Raw genomic sequence first — 24,112 nt, 5'->3', positions numbered from 1 at the left:
TTCAAAAACAGACCTGAAATAAAATTGAATTCTACCAGTCTGAAATGGGGCTAAAAGCCATTGCTAAGGCTTTGGGGCTCCAGAAAACCACAATAGGACTCATTATCTACAGATGGAGATAGCTTATAATAGTGGTAATCCTTCCCCGGAGTGGCTGGCCTACCAACATTTTACTAAGAATACATCAATGAATTGTCCAGGATATCATAAACCAACCTAGATGAACATCTACAGAAGTGCAGGACTCACTTGACTCAGTTAGAATTAGTGTGAAGGATTGCACAATAAGGAAGACAATGGGTAACATGGCATTCATGGGAGAATTGAAGGCAGAGAGTTGAAAGCACAAACAATTACTAAGAAAAAAAAAAGCTTATCTCATATTTGCAAAAATATCTAGATGACCCCTAAGACTTTTGGGATAATATTATCGGGACTGATGTTGGAGATTTTGAAAAACATGTGTCCCCTTGCGTCTAATGTAAAGCTAAGATTGCATTCTACAATAAAGACACTATAGCAACAGTAAAACCTGAGGGTCATGGGATCCATCAGAAAATGCTAAAGGAGAATGTCCACCTGTCAATTGGTGAACTAAAACGCAGTTGGGTTATGCAGTGACAACAAAACGAGACTGAGGTGCAACGGCATAGGTCAGCTAAAAATGTCAAACAATGATGATGTTTGTGGAATGGAAAAATTGCTGACCAAAGTCGTGCCCCGAAAGTAGATGGTAAAAGGAGACATATTGTGTGAACCTAACGATGTTTGTAATTGATATTTTGGAAAAAAACAAGTTTTTCTCAGAGGAAAAATGATAAAAATGCTCTAATAACTTAAACTCCTCCAAGAGAAGGCACAGATCCTAAGACAAATTTAGGGGGCCCAAACTAGGTGTGAAAAAAAGTGTAATATTGCAAAAAAGAAAGAACATGCTGCAATTTTTTCTCTGCATAGCATCGCAAAACGGTGCCATGCAGGGAAACATCGCAAGTGTGAATGAACCCATTTTATGTTCACATAGCGAACATCGCCTCAACCTAGTTTACTTAAATGTAAACAATTCTGGAAATAGGAGGGGGGCAAAATTCCTCAACAGTAATATAACAGATTATCGTAAATGTTTCATTGCAGTTGTTACTGCCAAGCGTGGAACAACCAGTAATTAGGTTTAGGGGGGTAATTAGTTTTGCACACTGGGGACATAGGTTTTGAATAAATCTTTATCTTCAATAAATGGAATGACGATTTAAAGGCAGTCAGCTCTATTTTTGTGCGTTTTAGCGGGTTTTAATGCACCTCATCATCAATCACAATGATGGGGTGCGTTAAAAAAACGCCTGGCGAAATCGTGGTTAAACACCTATGTGAGAGCAGCCTTGGTCCTATCAGCAGAAGATGCTGGGGATAATACTTTTTCAAGGTTCTGTATCCTGTGGATAGCTGATGGGAATGATTCTCTGCTTTTCTGTAAAAATGACAGAACATAAGAAGAACATACAGTAATAAGCAATATTAATGTGAAAAAGTAAAGTTCATGTAGGGAAAGTTAGATCTGTCATGCAATGTAGGGGTGCCAACCGTTCAGAAATTTCTGGACAGTCCATAAAAATACGGGACTTTTTTCCAGTGTCCGTAAAAAAAAAAATAGATGCATCGGAGCTTTTTTTTTAGGCTGGTGGTACTTTAACCTGTTATTATGACTGTAATTATCATCATTTTACAGCTCACAGTACATGCTAGTGATGGGTTCATATCACTATCTGGCCTAGAAACATGTATCACTTATAATCTTTATTACTCATTATGCTTTTCCATGGCTGTCCTTTAGGAAAGTTGTCCAGAAATTAAGAAAAATTCAGGTTGGAAATGAAATGAATGGGATGCAGACTTGGCACAGAATCTGCACCACAATCCGCCATGTGAATATTCCCTTATTGTATTATTACAAAATCTATTTAATTTTCCAGTATTAAAATCGAAGAAATCAATACGTCTTGTAAACCATCCCTTTTATATTTTGTAAGCCCATTCATCATAAAAATTCACGATGAAAGTTATACCTACTGCATCCTTTAACCCTTGGAGACAATTTTGGCCTTGTGGATGTAGCCCAATTTTTCAATGCTGACGTGCTGTAATAACTTCGGAATGCTTTTATTCGTGACATATTGCACTTTATGTTAGTGGAAAATTTGAACCAATATATTTTGTGTTTATGTGTAAAAAAATTTCTAATTTTACAGAAAATTCTTTAAAAATGTGCAATCTTAAAACTAATTTTACTCTACTTGTAAGACAGATACAGCAAGCAAAATAGTTAATAATTAACATTTACCGCATTTACCATATGTCCCCTTAATCATGACATCTAAGCATCGTCTATTTTTGTTTTTGGGGGGTCTTTTGGGACAGAAAAATTGCCCATATAGTTGCAAGCTTTCCAATTTTGAAGAAAATATTCAAAACCTGTTTTTAAAGGACCAGATTTGTTCTGAAGTGACTTTGAGAGGCTAGCATACTAGAAGCCCCCATAAATCATTCCAAGTTAAAAACTACACCTCTGAAAGATTTTGCTATAATATTTACGAAGTCTGTAGGAACTAAAGCTAAGTGGAGGAGAGATTTGAAAATCTAATTTTTTGCAGAATTTTGACTTTAATAAATTTATTTTCCAGAACACAGCAGAAGTTAGTAGATAAAGAAAACTCAATATTTATTACCCTCAATTTGCCATTTTTAGAAATATCGCACATGTGGCCCTAGGGCACACTATGACTCAGTTGGAGCCATCAGAAATGAAGGAGCGCCATGTGGATTTTAGGCCTTAGTCACACGGGCATTTTTTGCTGCGATTTGCGGATCGCATGACGGATGCGCATCCGCAAATCGCGTGACCGGGGCCAAAAAATCGCCCGAAAAAACTGCTCCTAGCCGCGTTTCAATAGAAACGGGCCGGAGCTGTCCAGCGCATTGAATTCAATGGAACCGGCAATACAGCCGGCCCCATTGAAAGCAATGCGCTGCGGGCGATCTCACGATGAATTGTGGCAGAGAAGAATGATTTGTCTAGTATATGCTCTCAATGGGGTCGGCGCTGCTGCCGCCGGCCCCATTGAGCGCATATAGAGAAGAGAACAGGAATCGCAGAGCGGTGCGATCTGCGATTTCTGTTCTATAATTTATCGGACGAGCGCATAAAAAGCGCTCATGTGTCCGATACCATTGCAAAGCAATGGTTTTATAAAATCGCCGGACGCATGCGCATGCGCAAATCGCGCGAAAAAAGCCTGTCTGACTAAGGCCTTATTGGGACAATTTCCAGGCACCATTTCAGGATCACAGAGGCCTTGAACTGCCAAGATGTAAGAAACAACCCTTAAGCCCTTCACGGCTGGAGACAGTAAATGTACATTGCTGCCTGGGCTCTGTGCAGCAGCAATATAAATTTATGCCAGCCACTCTGCAGCAGGCAGAACACCCAAAACAGACTGTTCCTAACAGCCTATTCAGGTGCTTTCATCGGGACCTGATCGGCTCATGTTCCCGATTGCATCAGCAGTGACAGCCAATCCCTGCACTGGGCAGGAAAGTTTATATACTACAAACTTTCCTAGCATGTCAGAGCTGCGTCAGTATGTCTGACTTTCTCTCCTCCACTCTCCAGTCAGTGTGAGATCAGAGGAGGGATAAGGAGAACACAGTGTGTAAAATAGCACACACTAACTCCAAATTAACTCCTTGCACACGTTGACCCCGCATTAACCCCTGCTATTACAATCACCTATACTATTTAATTAGCATAGGTGATTATATAGTATAATATAGTAGTCATTTTTAATAATTTATCTAGAAATTTATCAAATTTTCAAGGTATCTTCACCTGTAAGCAATTTTCGTGCAGATGCACACCATTTGGTGCAGATGCACACCATTTGGTGCAGATTTTAACACAAATCTGCAGCTGATTTCACCATTTCAATCATAGGGGTAAAGTCTGTTGCGGATTCACATCATAATACGCATACAAATATGCAGTGATGTAATACGGTATTTGATGCTAAATTTCAGCAAAGGAAAATCTGCACCAATTCCCTTACATGTGAACTTACTCTTACATTTATTTATTACACAAATTAATTATTACATCTGTTTCATGAAATTTAGTTGCCAATAACGTCTATATGCATTGAAAATTAAAAATGAAATATAATTTTGTGCTTCCAAAATAATATACCGTATATACTCGAGTATTAGCCGAGACAATAAGTTTCACCACAAAAAACTGGGAAAACTTATTGACTCGAGTATAAGCCGAGCTAGACTCGAGTATATACTAGATTTTAAAAAAAACCTCCATACTCACCTCCCAGCCGGCGTCTGTGTCTGTGTGATATGCTGCTTGAATTCTCCCCGCTGTCATCCCCCACCATCCTCTCTGCTTGGCTCTGTCAGTGCTGTGTAAGTAAGCGCTGTGATTAGATTGAGCGCCAGCCAATCACAGCTGGTGCTCGATCCAATCACTGTGCTTACTTACACAGCACTGACGGCAGGGGATTTGAAAGCCGAGCAGGGAGATGACAGTGGGGAGAATTCTAAAGCAGCTTGATTGACTGTGAATGATCGAGCACCGGCTGTGATTGGCTGATGCTTGATCGAATCACAACTCTTACTTACACAGCGCTGACGGCTGGGGATGACAGAGCCGAGCAAAGAGGACGGCGGGGGATGACAGCGGAGAGAATTCAAGCAGCCTGCCGCACCGCCGCCGGAGACACAGATGGCTGGGAGGTGAGTATGGAGGGTTTTTTTTTTAAGCCTTGCCTGACTCGAATATAAGCCGAGGGGGGCTTTTTCAGCACAAAAAAATGTGCTGAAAAACTAGGCTTATACTCGAGTATATACAGTACATAAAGTAAACAAGTGGAAATATATATGTGATAAAAAATAGTACAGTATGTATATACATATTTGGCATACTGCAATTGAAAAGATATATAAATTGACAATTGTTAAAAATTTTCTTTAATTTTTTGCATTTTTATTAAAGATACGCATCTAATTAAAGTACAACATATCACAAAAAAACAATTTTAGGATAACTTGGATATATAAAACTTTTACAGACTTGTTCTCTGTAAAAGTGGCACATGCCAGATTTCAATAAACTACACCTCTAAAAGAAACGGTGTAAAAGGTTTTAGTGAGTATCTTGTCCACACATGCGTTTTAAAATTGGGCTTTGAAAATGATTAAACTGTTTGTAAAAAAAATCAAGCACACAGAAGAAGTTGTCGTTTTGTTGTAAAACTCAGCTTCCAGTCACATCTCAGGCAGATATGCAAATGCTTTGAGTTGTGGCGTGATTAGATGAATAGTCTTGCCACCTGAGGTCCTAGAGGTGGTTGCATCCTCTTCCCATAAAAGGCTCTCAGAGGCTACTTGTGTGTAGTGACCTCTTTTTCCGCTTGTGTAAAGCTTGTTGACCACTAGGCATCTCTACGACATCTCAAAGACATTTTGCCCAGTTAACAGAGTTTGAGAGTGGGTGCATTATTGGAATGCGAGAAGCTGGTTGGTCCTATCGATAAATTGCCTGCTATTTGGGTTGTTCTGACTAGATTGTTAGGAGGTTTTGGGATGCATGAGGGCACACTCAGCATGCAACCAAGCTTAGAACACCCTTGACAGATTACCAGTAGAGAGAATCGTCTGACCTTCTGACAAGCACGAGCAGCTGCATCTATTTCATTGTCTGCCATCCAGAGGTTGTGGCACTATCGCTATAAGCCTCTGTGTCTGTTGGAACCATTTCCAGGTGCTTGGCTGAAGAACATTTGGTCTCCTAGAGCCCATTACATCAACTATCTTTGACTTCCACCATTGCCTCAGTTTTCAGTAGTGTCATGAAGGATGAAACTGGACTGCTATGGATCCAGGTTTAGCTTGGACACTGATGATGTCTGGAGACCTAGGGGTGAGCACATCAATCCTGCCTTTGCCGTGGAGCGGTACACTGCCCCCACTGCTAGTGTCATAGTCTAGGGGGCTATCGCATCTGACAGTCGGTCATGGCTAGTAGTGGTAAAAGGGACAATGATAGCTCAGTGGTATGTTCAGGACATCCTGCAGCCACATGTGTTGTCTCATGGCAGGGCTTCCAAGAGGCATTTTTCAGCATGATAAGGCTCGGCTGCACACAACGAGGATGTCACAGGAATGTCCCCACAACATTGCCACATATATGTGGCCTGCCCGAATGGCCAGATTTATCGCCAGTAGAACATGTATGGGACCATCTGGGAGGCCACTTCAACAGCCTATGAATTTGCATGGTCTAGAGACTTAGTTACAGCGAATGTGGAGCGATATGCTGCAGGATACCATATGGAACCTGTTTACCTCCATGCCCCCCATATCACATCTTGCATCCAAGCTAGAGGCGGCACAACAAGGTAGTAGAGCCTCCCTTCAAGTGTTCAGTTTTCCGCAATAAATTATCCTTTTGCTCTGATATTGTAATCACTTATATCAATGTTGCAACCACACATAGAAAGTTTAATTCCATTCTGGCAACTCCTTCTAGGTGCTTGATTTTTTTTGACAATGAGGCCTCGGTCAGACGACCGTTTTTTGCCGCGATTTGCGGATCGCATGACGGGTGAGTGAGTGCTGCCTCTGATTGGCTCAGCCCAGGGACCAATCAGGGGGAGCTCTCAGCTGTCAGTCAATAGCTGAGAGCTGCCCCTGATTGGTCCTTGCGCTGAGCCAATTAGAGGCAGCACTCACTCACCCATTTATGAATTCATGAATGGGTGAGTGAGAGCTGCCTCTGATTGGTGAGGGCTGTGACCAATCAGAGGCAGCCCATTCAGTAGGCGGGGATTTTAAATACTGAATACTACACAGAGCAGTTCAGGAGAACTGCCGGCCGGCCGCGGCTGAACTCCGGCTGCAGGGACAAGGTGAGTATATATATTTTTTTATTTTTACACATTTTAGGATGATTTTCAGGGAAGGGCTTATATTTTTAAGCCCTTCCCGAAAATTCATCCCGCGCTCGCCGGCAGCCCATTGCTTTCAATGGAGCCGGCTGTATTGCCGGCTCCATTGAATTCAATGGGCGAACATCGTTCTTCTCTGCCACAGCTGTTACAGTTGTGGCAGAGGAGAAGGATCTTTGTAGTATATGTTCTCAATGGGGTCGGCGCTGCTGCCGCCGGCCCCATTGTGCGCATATATAGAACACAAGGAATCGCAGATCGCGGATAGACGCGATCTGCGATTCCTCGTGTCCTATAATTTATCGGACATCCGCATAAAAAGCGGCCATGTGACCGATCCCATTGCGAAGCAATGGTTCTATATATGCGCAGATTTCATGCGCATGCGCAAATCGCACGAAAAAACGCCCGTCTGACCGAGGCCTTAGTGTTATTACATTTTTTTTTTACAAAAAACATGGAGCTTTTGACCCAAAGTTTACTTTTTAATGAGGAGTAATGGATGAAAAATCACCCCACAGTTTGTTACTCTGCTTCTATGTAAAAGCCCCATCTGTGGTGAATATTTAGGCATATGTGAGGGTTCAGAAAGAGCACTATTTGGCTTCTAGAATACAAATTTTGCTAGAATCATTTTGGGAGGCCATGTTGCATTTGCAAGCCCTTGAAATAGTCAAAACAGTGGACCACCCCAAAGGTGAATCTTATTTTGGAAACCAGACCCTACAAAAATTAAAATAATCAAGGGGTGTGGTAAGCCTTTTGAACCCACAGGTGTTTAGTGGTAGTTGTTTACATTATGGCCATTAAAATGCAAAATTACCATTTTTTTTAAAAAACACATAGGTTTAGCTTCATTAAAAAAAAAAAAATCATTACAAACTTTGCTAACCAATTTCTTATGAGTACTGAAATGTCTCATTTGTGGATGTAAACTGCTGTTTAGATGCACAGCAGGGCTCAAAATGCAATGAGTACAGATTTTAGTGGAATAATTTCCATACACCGTGTCACATTTACAGGGCTCCTGAGGTGCAAATACACTGGTGCCTCCCAAACCTGCCCCAAATTTGGAAACTACACTCCTTAGGCTATTAGTCTAGGGGTATAAGAAGTAATATCGCGTGGGTTCTAACTGGCAAGAAGTACATCAAGGCTTGATAATTTTTTGAGGGAAGGAAGTGGATGGGGAAAACACTAATTCCATCATTGTTATACTGGTTTTATTTTTATTGCAGTCACCAAACACTATGAAAGACATGTAAGCTTTATTTTATGGGTGAGGCCTGATGTCCACGGGTGGTTCGGATTCCGTGCACGGAATCCTGCACAGAATTCAGCCCTGCCTGCTGCCAGTGAGCGCTATTTACCTGTTTTCCCAGGTAGCGGCGTCTGCGCGGATCCTTACACTCCAGGGTTCGCTGTACTGCACATGGCTCACTATTAGACATGTGCAGAACAGTTTTTTTTCTTAATCTCATGCTTTCCTGGGGGGATCTGTGGCAGGTCCGCAAAGTCAGCTGCGGATGTGCCATGGATTGTACAGCTTCCATTGACTGCGGGAATTAATTTGCGGATGCCTATGCTTCCCTATGAGCGACTTGATTTGCAGATCTCTCGCGTGGGTGTCCCGTGCGGGTTCCGCAAATCGAACCCGCCTGTGGACATCGGGCCTAAGTATGATTATGATGATCAAGGGCAGAGTTACAAGCTCATGGCCCTGAGTGCAAAAGTTCGGCTTAGACCCCCATACTGCCCCCTCCCAAATACCTCCTACACACACACAGCCACTTTGCATGGCTACTGGCCATGGTTCATCCCAAAATATACATAAAGACAACATATATAATCAGATTGAATATCTATAAGAAAACCTTTAATACACGATGACTTAGATACAGCAGTCCAGCTCTATCAACCTCTATATAATTTAGTCATCATAGTCCCCATACAATAGTCAGATACTAGCTCTACTCAGAGATAATGATTACCGTGCAGTTACCTCCTGTGATCACAAGTGCCATCATCTCTGATTGTTGTTCTCCACTTTCTTTTTTTCTCCATTCATCCCTAAAGAACTCTTAAAGCTACAACTCATATCTGCACACTCTCCCCCTCCTGCTGCAAACCTCAATGCCCCTCACAGTGTCTCCCACAGTAAACGTGCTACCTCTTATGCTCTACAAAGTAATACTGCTGGTACACAGTAATAATTCTGCCGTAGTGACCACCACAGGAAGTAGTGCCTGCTTTGTGCCTCCACATAGTAATAGTTTCCCTCTGTGCTTCCAACAAAGTAATAATGCCCACATTGTGCCCCAGAAAAAAAAAACACACACACACACACTACTTGCAATGTAATAGCGGTCCCTTTGTGCCCCTTAAAGGGTTTGTGTAAGTTATTTTTTTTAATTCCTGCTTTCCATGTATAAAAATATTAATTGTATACTAACCTCTCCTTGCTCCAGGAAGCTCCAGTGCCGCAGCTCCATTCTCAGCACCAGGTCTATGGTGACAGTCTACACTGTTTATGAAACATCACAGGCTGCTGTAGTCAATCACAGATTGGGATCTGTGATTGGCTGCAGCACCATTTGGCAATCTGCACACAGGCTGCTGCAAGCTGTCAATACAGCATGATAGCGGAAACCTGAGGATGCGGTGCTCTAGCTGCAGTGGAGCATGTAGAGGTGAGTATATGATTGGTATTTCTATACATGAGAGCACAACTTTTTCTAAACATTTAACTCACGTGACCCTTATATAGTAACAGAGCCCCCTCTGTGCCCTTATATAATTAAAGAGTCCCCCTGTGCTGCTATAAACTAATAGAGACCCCTTTTAACCTAGTGCCCCCTGTGCCCCTTGCTTGATAGGCTGGTATGAATGTTGACAGTTCCTTCCTGTTCCATAACAGAGCAGCACTGCGCACATGCTGCCTGTTGTGCGGCCAGAGCTTCTCCTACTTCTCCTGATCACAAGCTGCTCCTAAGCAGTAGTCATATTAGGAGAAGCAGGAGGAGATGTTCACCACTCTGGCCGCATAACAGTATTCATAATGCTTGGATGGACGGGGAATATGGGAGGAAAAAGCCCAATAATATTGGTGGCAAAGGGGACCTCTAGGTCCCAGTAACTTAGGGTCCTAGTCATAGATGCACACCCTCCAACCCCTATTACTGTTCCCATAAAATTTGCAAAAGAGGATCCGCAGCAGACTGGAGATGTCATAAAAAACTTCTTTTTTATTTTCAATCCATAAAATAGGATTCCCGCAGCGACGTTTCGGCCGGTAAACGGCCTTTTTCAAGCATCATATTCAGACAACTATAACATTTTTATTTTTCCATCTACAGTGCTGAGTGAGGGCTTGTTTTTTGCTGGTTAAGCTGGCATCTTCATTGGTACCATTTTGAGGTGCAGAAAAAATTTTCATTGCTCTTTATTGTGTTTTAGAAGTCAAGCTGTTAAAAAGAAATCCACTTTAAGGGCTCGGTCAGACAAGCATTCTTTTCTGCGCGCCTATGTGCGCAAAAAAATGCGCTCCACGGATGTGCAAAATGTGCATGCATGAAGCTCTGTGCTTTTTTTTACATGTGCTATGAAGGTCCCCACATCACTGAACACTGTGACAGTACTGTCACAGTGTTCAGTTATAATGAGACTTCCTGCGGGCACGAAAGAATCCCCTGCCACAGCTGTCACAGCTGTGGCAGAGGACCCCGATGCTATCCAAATGCTTTCAACGGTACTGGTGCTGCTGCTGCCCCATTTAAAGCAATCGGATGAAGGCAACCCCTGCAGTGATGATTTTCAGGGGGTGGCTTGAAATATAAGCCCTATCCTGTAAATGATCACTTACTGTTAAAAAAAAAATTAACTCACCTAGAAGCACTGTCCGGATCTTCTTCCCATCTCTGGCAGTCTTCATCTGTATTCTGGTGGCCGAGGATTGAAAAATCCCCACCTCCAGAAAGTGATGCCTCTGATTGGTTGAGCGGTGTCTCTGATTGGTGAGTCGAAGAGTACTTCTAGGTGAGTTAAGTTTTTTCGTTTTGTTTTGTTTTCCTACAGCTAGGGATGATTTTCGGGGTAGGGCTTACATTTCAAGCTACCCCTCAAAAATCATCGCTACAGCAGCGCCGGCCCCATTGAAAGCATTGGGATTCTCTGCCACAGCTGTGACAGGGAATTCTTTCATCCCCACTGCAGTCCCCTCATCACTGAACACTGTGACAGTGTTGTCACAGTGTGCAGTGATGAGGGGAGTCCCCGTGGGAATTAACGGACATCATACAAGGTCTTTACGCGCAGCACGGATCTTACTGGCACACATTATAGACACGCATGTCCTATATTTTGCAGGTATGAGTATTTTGTGCCTCTAAACAATGGAGATGTGAATACTTCATAGGTAACCAATGGTTCTAATAGACGTGGTGTTTTGCGCACATAGGCACGTAAAAAAAATTGCTCATCTGACCACGGCCCTACACTAATTTTTATTAATTTACTCATATATCTTATTCCACAGGTCAGTACGTTGCAGCAAAACTATATATATATATATATATATATATATATATAGTTTTGCTGCAATCCTACTGACCTGTGGAATAAAGGTATATGAGTAAATTAATAAAAATTAGTGTAGGGCTGAAAAAGTATATATATATATATATATATATATATATATATATATATATACTCTTGCACAATAAAATAATGTTTGATTCCACTATTATTCCTGCATTGCCATATCCTTGGAGATATAACTTTTTTATTTTTTTTGGCTACAGAACTATGTGATTACTTTTTTGTGGGTTAGGGTGACATTTTTATTGGTGCCATTTTGGGGTGTATGTAACTTCTTGATGTCTTTTCATTTTATTTTTGCAAAGTGTAGTGTTGAAGAACAGCAATTCTGGCATTAATTTTTATTGTTTTAATTGACAGCATTTACCGTGTAGTATAAATGTCATTTTATAATATAAAACATAACTTTTATTAAGATGCTAACTTAAAAAAGGAGAGATTATAACTGTACTGGCACAAATCTCCAAATATCCAAACCTCACTGACATGAGGAGACCCCAATCATAAATTAACCTTATGGAGTCACCCCCTTTGGAGGTGTAATATTGAGACTGAGGAGCATATAGGTACCATAACTTGTCCTGCAGAAATACCAGTAGTGCAGATCTAGTTTCCTCTCTGCTAACACTAAAAAAACTTCATCTTCATCTCATATAACACTAGGCAGGTACAAGGCCTAAAAGCCAATAGCCTGTACAAATAAACTCCTTACTCCAGCCATTATTTTGAAAGCAATTGAGCTAGCCTTGCTGCAAAAAAACTCCCAGCAAACCTTCCGACAGCAGCTCTGTCCCTAGCTACCTCATTAGGGGCATTGATAATATTTTCTACGAAGATCAGAGAATAGATAATAATAAATATAACCAGCCATGATGGTAGACTGGGCATCAGATAGTAACAACTCATGGCACAGCCACATGCTGAGTTTCATAGCTCAAAACCCTGACTCTGTCCTAGACTTAACCCACCTGCACCAATTGGATAGGAACGAGCAAACAAAATACTGAAGTAGCGCATGCATATATTGGCATGTGCACTTGTCCAACCAAGCAACAGAAGTTGATGATGCCTAACAATGCCCACACACCCTAACTTATACACATGTGCACAAACAACTCCTTGCTCCACTACATCCAAATACCGACTATACGACAATCACAACGGAATTGATGATTCTCATGGTAACAAGCTTAACACAACTTGTATTCACTTCCCTGCCCACAGTAGTAAAATCAAATTGCAACAGCATCAAAATATAGAGCATATAAAAACATTGCTCTTACTATACATCCCATAGCATTGCTATAAGAACTTAGTTCGCTAAGCAGGATGCTAATATACATATCAATAGAGCAACATATGCCTGCGGTGATTGAGAAGGTCATATCCAAATAGCTTGTAAACAATGGAAATTCCATAATAATTATAATCTTTATTCATATAGCGCCAACTTATCCCACAGTGCTTTCAAGCATGGGATAAATGCAAACAATACAACAAAATTACAATGTGAGGTACAATCAGTTTGAAACAATTGGGGTGGGGGTGGTATAGGAAGTACAAGGGGGGAAGGGAGAGCGAGGCATGGGAGAACACAAGCAGTAGAGGATTTCATGTGGAAATCAGTTATTAGAAAGCAAACTTTGTGGGGCGGTAAGGAGGTGCAAGGCTAGAGATCGTATGTGATAGGCAGGGTGGAAGAAGTGGGGAGCCATAGGTGGGGCGGGGACTAGGTCAGGGGATTCAGTATGCTTCCCAGGAGAGGTGCATTTTTAAGGCACGTCTGAAATTTCGTGCCTCGGAAATTGTCCGGATGCCTTGGGGTAGAGCCGTTCAGAGGATGGGTGCTGCTCTGGTGAAGTCCTGGAGACAAGCATGTGAGGTTCGTATTAGAGAGGTGTTTAGTCTGAGTGTGTTAGCGGATCGAAATGAGTGGGCTAGTTGGTGTATGGACAGGAGGGAGGCGATATATGGTGGTGCTGCGCCATGCAGAGCTTTGTGGGTGAGGTTGAGGAGTTTAAATTTAGTTCTGCAGTGGATGGGCAGCCAATGCAGTGACTGGCATAGTGCAGAGGCGTCTGAGTAATGGCTGGATAGAAAAACGAACACGCATTTATGAATTGGAGTGGAGCGAGTCTAGGCCGATGAGTAGTGAGTTGCAGTAGTCAAGGCAGGAGTGGATGAGGGTGACCATGAGTGTCTTTAGCGTGTCCGTGGTGAGGAACAGTCGTATTTTAGCAATATTTCTGAGGTGCATGTGGCATGTTTGGGCCATAATCCATCAATCACAATGTAACCAAGGAGAACTCAGAGCTCTATGATGGACAAACATTGGCTTAATCACCACATTCTGATGATAGCAAAAAGAGGAAAAGAATAATAATAAAATCGATGGGCATAAATATGACATGAACCTCCCAGCGAGGGTGTTTGCTGCAAGTACTTATAAACTAACTCACATAAATCACGTCCAGTGGGAAACTACAATCCAACCATATCCCATAAACACACTGATGATCAAATGAAGGAGACAAAAGAGAATCTCTCATTAAGGCCAGAAGGTGAGGCAGTTTGGAGCCATAAAATATAGGCCATCTCCTTAGGCAACAATTTTTTATCAAATCTCCACACGGCCATTGTCACGTTTCAACTCAATACCTTGAAACCCCAAGACCTCTGGTCTACTAATATGAAATTCCCTCACATGGCAAAACAGTGTATCCTTTTCATGGATGATGTTATCTGTGTGTGCTATAATCCTACGGTGGAATTGTTTGTTGGTTTTACTCAAATAATTTTTGGGACAAGGGCAAGTGGCCATATACATGTCATTTTGAGATGGACAGTTAAAAAACGCTTGCTTTTTAAAGGTCTGTCCCATGGTGGTCTCAATCAGTCTGATTTTATTTTCCTCATCCATTCTTCTTCGTAGCATCCCTCACAGTTTTGTGCTAAATCATGATGATATGAAGCATCCAAAACAAGTTTGGGGTAACCCTTCTTTATGAATGTACCCCTTAACACCCTTCTTGAAACTACTTAAAAGGGTTGTCCTGTGAAAGCAAGTGGGGTTCAGCACTTCTGTATGGCCATATTAATGCACTTTGTAATATACATCGTGCATTAAATATTGGCCATACAGAAGTTATACACTTACCCCCTCTGGTGCTGGCGTCCCCGTCTCCATGGCGCCGACCGAAGCCTTTTTCTGCCGGAATTAGACGCGCTTGCGCTGTCTGCCCTCTTCTGTCCGGCTCCGGCGTGCTCGTGCTGCAGAGGTCTTCTGCACATGCGCAGAAGACCTCTGCAGTGCTGGCACGCCGGAGCCGGACAGAAGAGGGCAGACAGCGCAAGCGCGTCTAATCCAGGAAGAAGGCAGCTTTAGTCGGTGCCATGGAGACAGGCACGCCAGCACCAGAGGGGGTAAGTGTATAACTTCTGTATGGCCAATATTTAATGCACGATGTATATTACAAAGTGCATTAATATGGCCATACAGAAGTGAGTAACCCCACTTGCTTTCACAGGACAACCCCTTTAATAGAGGAAAAATTACGACAGATTCACAAAAATTGCCCCTAGGAATGCTCTTCTTCAGAATAGAGTGGTGATGGCTTTCCCAGCTGAACAGATTATTTGTGGCTGTTGGCTTCCAATAGACTGTTATAGACAAATTGCCTTCTGTTATTTTGCTACTCCTTAAATTCAGAAATGTATGGGCTAATTCATTGAGGGATAAGCCTATCTCATTTTGATTCAGCACCATGGCAAATTCCAAAAAAAGTTAATTGGAACCAGAACACAGAAATCATCTATATAATGTAACCATAAAAGTATGGCTGATGTCCATTTGTCATTTGCATTGAAAAACATGGTTCTCTCTTCCTACGAGCCCAGGAATAGATTTGCCTATGTAGGGGAACAAGGGCTCACCATCGTGGTGCCCCTGAGCATGTGGTAAAATTTGCCATTGAAGAGGAAATAACTATGCTCCAATGTGAATAACAACAGTTGGAACACAGATTTGTTATGTGCCTGATAGTGAGTACCTGTGTGTGAGAAAAAACATGATGGTGCTGAATCAAAATGAGGGAGGATTATCCTTGCCCTATTGAAATGAATAGAACACTGAATTAAACTAGGTAGGATATTTCCATCAGCCCATTGAAAAGAATAGAGCGTCAACTGCACATGCAGGGCCAGTAGTCCATTCATTGTGACATCACTGCAGGGAAAGAAGTGATCTCTGCAGTGACAGATAGAGGGAACACAGGACCCACGTTCTTGAGATCGTTGAGGGGCTCAGCAGTGAGACCCCTACTGATCAGCAAGTTATCATAGAGGATAACTTGAAATCTTGGTACAGCCCCTTTAAGGAATAGCTGACAGCATTTTGCTATGTCAGGGAGCATCAAGTTGTGCACTTACATTTTGTAAATATTGTCTTTTCACTTTGAACACAGTAGTGTACTTCCTGACTGTTCATGAAATCATATTTAATGATAGGTTAATAATGAGATATGTATGTATGTGTAAAATAGCGATTCAATCCCAGATCAGATCTAGATTTAAAGATTATATTGCAGGTCTACTTGTTATTCTTCACACTCCGCATATGCAAGTTCCCTATTGTTGGGGATACTTGTTGATTTTCTGAAAATTAGAGAGATTTTGAAATTGTGCAGCATAGCCCTTGGACTTGATCCCCTATTAAAACTTTAAAATGTTTCATAACAATTAGAAGGAAATGATGAAAGTTTCTATTTTCAAAGATTGACTGTAATAACTTCAACCTTCCGGACACAACACAGAGTCTTTTCGGGATACATTACACTGAAAGCGTATTCTGCAAAGAGTTCACATAATTAGGCACGGGATTCTTTTAACAGCTGTAGCGATTTCACACTCAAGGCCTAATACACAGGAACGTTTTGACCTGGCGGGGTTCCAAGTTCTATTAAATGTGGAAGTTGTAATTTCCTTTCCTGATTTTTCTTGGTCCTTCAGATTTTCATATAGTTTCTGATTCCCTAAAACAAATTAAAATAATTAAAATGTAAATATGATGGTATGGCTAGTTAGTTGGATTCATTGTTCCATTAGTATATGGAATAAAAGAAACGTAAATCATACATGTTCGTATTTTGCTATAGACCAATACCTAGGGTGAAATCTGACTATAGACATCAGTTTGTTTGGTGGGTTTTTTAATGATCTGCCAACAATTTAACATCAGTGGTTTGATTTTTACATTAAGAAATAAGTAATATCCAGGATCCTACTTTTTTGTGAGCATAGAGCCAAATAATGCAAAACTGTCCTATATATTGGTAAGCAGTATCCAGAGACCATACTATTTTGCCAACAGAGCCAAGCTTTGTGAAAACAGGTTCCTATTTTGTCTATCTAGTGCCACATCTTCACAATCCCCTCCCTTAATGGTTTCTACAGATGTGTGCAAATATGGTCATGCAAAATAGACAATGCAATGTGCATATAATAGAATACAATTGATGTGCACAAATTTTTTGCACGTTCATTTCGTGTGCATGCAGAAAATAGGTCCTGCTCTATCTTTCTGCTAATCGCGCAGCAAAAGCCCCCATAGAGGTCTACGGGAGGTGCGCAAATGCACACACAAAACACAGGAACATGCACAATACGCTGCGCAATTCCGTGTAAAACAGAACACATCTGGACCGTATTAGGCTAAATAGCCTTTTAAATCATGGCTGGGGTGTTTTGCACAAATATGTGAACAGGGCGTGTATGTGCAAAAAGAACAGAATTATGCACCAATACGCATTAAATCTACCTCATCAACCTCGTTTACCGCGCAAATTTGTTGCACTGAAATGGTCATCTGAAGAAGCCCTTACAGGGTAGATACCGCTTACCTCCTCCATGTGCCTGCATTGACTGAATTTGTCCAGACTATGTTTAGCAATATGAATCACTTATTTGATATATCCTGCTGAGCATCCATTAAATAGACCTTATTATACAGCACTATGTTAATGGCACTTTAGAAGAACAAAGCACAAAAAGCAACATGTGTATATATATTTAATATATAACAATTGGTTAGAGTGTGGCTATGTGGAGGTATTACATTAGCAATAGAGTGATTGATGCTGCTATCGGGTTATTGCTATTAATTTAGCAAAGATCCCAATAGTATCTGTGTTCAGCATGGTAAGACAGTATTCAACAATGTATAGCGGCAGTATTAGGACATGGTATGATGGTATTACTAGAACTATTAATGATGGAATTTTGTCTCTCGTTAGAGCTATACATCAGGAGAATTACCCAGTACATACAGTACCTCCAACGGATGCCATTGTATGCGCACACAGAGCCATCCATTATCCATAGGCTCCCAATTGTAAAAAAAAGAAAAAAGAGGATACTTTTTTACTGAATACCTCTTTATGGAATAGTGATATTATTTAACCCTTTCCAATCCAATTTATATCCTGGTTTTTCTAGGGGGCTTACTCTTTTTCTGCCATTATACAACGGCGCTATATGCTGGTAAAGCCAATACTGCATGAGGGGACACGTTGGATAGGCTCCGACACCAGAGAGGCTGGCAACATACAGTAAAAGAACCCTGACGGATGTCTTCCAACATTGGAGCTTTACAGCCTTAAATCATAATGTCTTCAGACCTCAGACAGTGGATTGGAGAGGGTTAAGCATAAAATAAATACAGTAGATATATATGTTGGACCCCTTTTGGAACGGGACAGCCATTTAAAGGGAGGAGCGAATATATACGATTATATTAGTCAGTCAGTGAAGACCTGTGGGGATGGGGATGTTGGTGGGGGCCCCAGGTTGAACCTTTGTACCAGGGTCCAAGAGTATTTATCTACATATCTGATGCCTGCCTTAAGAGAATGGAAAGACTCTCATTTACATCCATAGGCTGAAACCAAGCATAATGAAGAAGAGTTCTTTAAATATTAGTTATCAGTTGGACATGATCAGGATGACATTTATCGCTCTGATTTAACAGCAGGCAGAGAACTTAAAAATGACAAAAAAAATTGAAAACACAACTATATTAAAATGTTGCTTTTCATAACAGAACAGTTTACTTCTTTTTATATGAAACCAGATAAGTCATTTAACTAAAGCAGTGGGGCTGAAATACCTAGTCTCCATTGTAGACAGAGAATCCTAAGACCTCGCCTTTTGCCTAAGCATCCTCATTAACACATCATTTGAAGTGGGGTAATTAGGGGAGATATAGGGAGCACACAGTATAATATATCATACTGCATCTTTATTGTTATCCAGTGTTCAACTTCTTGTGTAAAAAGCAATGATATTATAAATAACACATACATTATAAGCAAAATGTTGTGTGCGGGATTACACATGTTCCTTGGTTGTTTGACATTCTCTTGTCCATGTTTTGGTGATATGCTCTTTCACATAATTGGTGAGGAAAAAAATAGAAAAGCAGATGCCATTGAGAAAGTAGTTGACCATATGTTGGTTTTTAGCAAAATAATTGAAGTCCAAGGAATATTGTAAATAACAGAGTCAGGACCTTCTATATTAGTTTAACATATCAATTATAGCTATGTGTACACTGAGGAACAATTAAAACGTCAGTGATATCTGTGAGAACCCTTATAGTACTGAACTAACAAACTTTTATGTTAGATTTGAAAACACCGCAGAACAAACACTTTCTGAATTTTTTATAATTTAATGAGGGTCATTCTATTGTGTTTCTTAAGACTGAAGGTCTTCCAGATCATCACTGTGAATATATGAAAGATACTGTATATATATATATATATATATATGTATGTATGTATTTGTATATATAGTAATCTTTCCATAATTATTCCTTTTATGACTGTGGATGTGTATATTAAAGAAAATCCTTCATCTTTGCATTTGTAGAATAACCCTTCTGCATATATAAAAACAGGACAGAAGTGCTGATTTCATTGCTGAAAATCTCAATACTGACACTCTCTCTTTCCTAACATTTTTACCTTGAGAAATGGCCACTTTATCTGTGCAGTCAAAAATTACATCTTTTAAAAATTGGTATTTTATTCAATGAAAATGTTACAAATCATGACCCCAGCTTTATTTGAAACCATCATATAAACCAATAGCAGTGATTTGTAAATACTGGTTCGGGTTAACAAGACGAAATCCCAAGCTGTCTGACATACAGCAAGCCATAGCTGACAGTTTTTAAACTGAGCGTCCTGGTTCTAACAAACTCCTCCAAGGATGTACAGCGTAAGCATAATATGAATGTTAAATGGCGCTTGCTCCACCTGTACCTCAGTTATGCCCATTCAAATGCTTATGCATTTTATACTCACAGGCTCTAATGTTTCGGAATACTTAGCTACTGCAATGCATTATAAGTTATACGGTATGTATATAAGTTACAGAGTGGGGAAAAGATAAATAACTTTTAATAAAGTAAATAATAAAAGAAAAAAGTTACATAAGTAAAAATATTACCACATTATTCATTCTGGCATAAATGTCAGACACTAGCAAAAACTTGCCGAAACAGAGACCAGCAGATTTCAACAATGGCGGAGATACATTTCATCCACTTACCATTCAAAGGTTCCCTTTCAGGATTTTAAACATAAAACCTGATGGAACTCTTGGACAGAGGCAATGATGTAAATGGGTTGTTAATGACTCCCCGTATTTTACAATACAATGTATCTATCCAAGTACCAAGGTCAAAATCTATGGTCACTGGTAGCAGTTCATTACAAGACTAATCAGTTGTCAGACTGTCAAAGAGTGATTACAGTATTTGGTGTCTAACATTCAGGTGGCTTATAAATAATGTTGAGTTCACCCAAACCAGTAAAACCCTTTTTGGGTTGAAATCTGCTGAAAATGTGGTTCGGAGCAAACCGGTGTGTCCTAGCTGAACCCACTAAAAAAAGAAGAAGGTGGTCCTGTGACTCAGCAGTTAGCACTGTTAGCTTGCAGCAATGGGGTCCCAGGTTCAATTCTGTCCAAGGATAACAACTACATGGAGTTTTCATGTTCTCACTGTGTTTTATAACAATCACCTTTATTTGCACATACATATTATGCAGGGTTTTACATCACATGATATTTTCTGTCCGCCATTGTGGCTCACAATCTATATTTACCTATTAGTATGTCTTTGACATGTGATTGGAAACCCACAAAAAAAACCTACAAACTCCATGCAGACGTTGTCCTTGGTCAGATTTGAACCTAGGATTATTGTCTTCCACGATGCTGTCACTTATAAGATTGCGCTACAGAGAGATAGGGAAGAAGATATCCTGTTCTACTATGCCTGAAGTGTATGAAAACAGCATAGCAGTATGTCTTCCATTAGCTCAGGGAAAAGTGAAAATTAGAAATAGAGCCTGCAGAGGAGAAAACTGGTGAAAAATGCAGGATACAGTGTACATGTACACCCACATGGCAGCTTTTTCTGAAAAGTTAGGGCCTTGTGACAGGGTCAAGATAGGGACATACTGACCCTGGAACATGATGTGACTAATGTGTAAAGAGATACATGCCTCTTATATATTAAAATGTGATTGTTTTCCTAAGAAAAAAACAAGTAATTTAGTAGATATGATACTTTTAATGGCTAACAAAAAGACATGATCTTGTAGTGAGCTTCTTCAGGCTTAATGGAGCAGATCTGAAGATGCATTTATATAAATACATATACACAGGATCACATGAAAAGGCACAGACATGGCATGATTAATAGCACTCAGATAAATACCAGAAAGGGATGATCAGAACAGTAAATACTTAATTAGTCCAGTGACAAGGGATGTAAAAGTTTTATGATTCCTAAATTGATGTTAGAGGGTCACCAGGCAAGAGTGTTACCTCGGCTCTAGGTTTTTGAAATATTCAATAATAGGGATTTATTTGGTCACCAACGACTCGAAAAATGTAGTAAAAACAATTAAAAAGTCATATGTACCCCAATATGGTACCAATATGCAGCAAAAAACAAGCCCTGACACAACCCCATCGAAAGAAAAATAAAAAAGTTAATAGCGTCATATGGCGACAAAAAGCAATTTCATTCTCTTAAAGTTTTATATTTTTAAATGTAGTGAAACATAATAAAAACTGTAGAAATGTATTAACATAGTTGTACCAACCCACAGAATAAGCTTTTCATGTCATTTTTACTGCACTGTGAGTGCTGAAAAAATAAGACCACCCAAAAAATGGTGTTATTGCTTTTTTTTTTTTTTCATTTCATCGCAAATGTTTCTCGATACAGTATATTTTACACTAAATGACACCATTAAAAAAATACAACTCCTCCAATCATAAACAAATGCTCATATGGCTGAAAAAAATTATAGTCCTTGGAAAACGAATTAAAAAAACGAGAATGAAATATTGAAAAATGGCTGGTTAGTAAGGGGTTAAGGTCCTAACCTTTGACAATTTACATATAACATTTCATAGTTGCTGTATACTGTACATATTTAAGTACCGTATATATAGACATCATCGAGTATCTCAAAGGCAAAACCACTCACTATATGCAGTAGAGTACCCCATATTCTAATTACCGTAAAACTTTCCTAACTAATTAAAGGGCCCTTGTAATTTGGTTAACCTATTTTACAACTTGTAATTTTTCCCAGTTCTCATAAATACAATTGTCATAATTTATAGAAAAATCCAGTGCAAATTATACATGAAAGAATATATATGGACTAGCTATGGATTTATTATGAAAGGCTTTAGCTGGGCTGGGGTCTCCAATGTATGTTTAGGAGTACAGCTGGTACATTTACTGCAATTTTATAAGCACACCTCCTGAAAAAACTTTTCCACGTCTGTCGAATGGATATCATTCAAACGAATGTGTATGTATGGACTTATCAGAGGCTGTTATACTATAAACGTGCATTTAACTGTTGCAGCTGTGACCATAAACTTAGAAACAGAAAGGAAAGAAATCTTAGTCACAAAAATGGGCATGTCATAAAAAAACATCATGTAAATTCTTATATAAGCTGAGCGTGTGAGTCACCAGAAACCATAATATCTTCTATTTTGAAAGTGTGAGACAGACTGCTAAACACAATCTCACTTATATGCTTTCAAATATGTGAAGTTGTAAAATTGTCTTATGGAACACATCATTTTTATTTCTCTGGGATGGTCCACATTACTGTGGATCTGAACAGTAGAAGACTCAGTCCCCAGCATTTCTATCACTAAATCAATGCTCAGTGAACAAAGCTTATGAAATTAGTGACTCTAAGACACCCATGCTTTAGCTTTCCTCTGGCTATGTCATTTGTCTGCTGTCACAAGAATCAAGAAACTTTAAAAAGTAGCTACACTTTCAGATAAGTTTTGACATCAGGCCTGATGAAAGGCCCATTTGGCTCAGAAACATGTAGCCCATTGTATCCATCCTTCAAGCTTCTGAGCCTGATCATGATTTTTGGCAGCGCCTTTTTTCTCCACTATTTCTTTTTCTATTGTGTTGGACCTGTCACCAGGAACATGCCGGTAGGGCTGCGTCCATTATAAGCCTTCAGGTTGCTGCGCAGTTACACAGCACAGCCAGGTGAGAGGCTCCACATCTGTATATGTTTCACTAATACATTTATTAAGATACTTGTACTATGGAAGCATTTTTTTTTCTTTTAATTTACAATAAAAGTATTGATCAATGAAAGTCCCATTGCTGAGACTCCGCTGATTGCTAGAATGAAGGGGCTGCAGCACTCACCCAAGCACTGGGGCTCCTCAGCTGTCTTCCATAGTTTTTGGCTGCTTCGAGTAGCTGAAGATAGCCAACATAGGGGTGTATAGAAGGCGCTATACACCTCTAGGAGGGCCGTCTTTAGCTGCAAAGACAGCAAAGGGGGCACAGTGCTCAGGTGAATGCTGCAACTCCCTCATTCTAGCGATTAGTGGGGGTCTCAGCAGTGGGACCACTGATCAATACCTCTGACATGGCTCTATGGCATGTCAAACATTATCTGAATGTGTAGCTACTTTTTAAGGGTATCTACACATAGGACAGATTTAAAGTGGACAATCTTCAGAAATTCTGCAGCGGAAAAGCCATACTAGTTTGGTGCAGATTTGCTTGCAGATTTATGACTGCAGAATGTTTAAAAATCTATCTGAATGCAGAATTCTTTTCAGGCAGGACATCTGAGGAATAACAATACCAAGAGACTGATAAAAAGAACCTATTGGTGGCCTTCTACGAGATGTGATGTTACCGTTATATGGCTTCTTGTTATGTTTGTGCTAGAACTAAATACTCTCGACTATCCGGCTGGGAGGTTGTTGCCTTTGCCTAAGTGGAATAAACTTTGGACACACTTGTCCATGGATTTTATCCCTGGTTTACCCCCCTCTGGGGAAAATACTGTTGTTTGGGTGGTAGTGGACTAGCTCAGCAAGATGTGTCATTTAAAGGCTCTCATTATTCTCCTGAATGCAAAGACTTTGGC

This window comes from Eleutherodactylus coqui, chromosome 1 (genome assembly GCF_035609145.1).
Source record: "Eleutherodactylus coqui strain aEleCoq1 chromosome 1, aEleCoq1.hap1, whole genome shotgun sequence".
Taxonomy (NCBI): Eukaryota; Metazoa; Chordata; class Amphibia; order Anura; family Eleutherodactylidae; genus Eleutherodactylus; species Eleutherodactylus coqui.
This window is presented reverse-complemented; position numbering follows the sequence as displayed.